Here is a 475-nt window from a genome sequence, read left to right on the forward strand (position 1 = left end):
TATTATTATTATTATTATTATTACTTGCTAAGCTTCAACCCTAAATGGAAAAACTGCATGCTATAAGTCAAAGGGCTCCAACAGGAAAAATAGCCCAGAGAGGAAAGAAAATAAGGAAATAAATAAACTATAAGAGAAGTAATTAACAATTAAAATAAGATATATTAGGAACAGTAATGACATTAAGATAAATCTTTCATATATATACGATAAAAATTAGAAAAAAAAAAGAAGAGTAAGCGAAATAAGACTGAATAGTTTGCCTGAGTGTACCCTCAAGCAAGACATTAACCCAAGACAGTGGAATACCATGGTACAGAGGCTATGGCAGTACCCAAGACCAGAGAATAATGTAAAGGATTTCCCATTCATCATCCATTTGCTCCAAGCTTGCAATGACTTTTATTATTATTATTATTAGTTAAGCTACAACCCTAGTTGGAAAAGCAGGATGCTATAAGCCCAGGGGCTCCAA

This window comes from Palaemon carinicauda, chromosome 11 (genome assembly GCF_036898095.1).
Source record: "Palaemon carinicauda isolate YSFRI2023 chromosome 11, ASM3689809v2, whole genome shotgun sequence".
In the NCBI taxonomy this organism is placed as follows: Eukaryota; Metazoa; Arthropoda; class Malacostraca; order Decapoda; family Palaemonidae; genus Palaemon; species Palaemon carinicauda.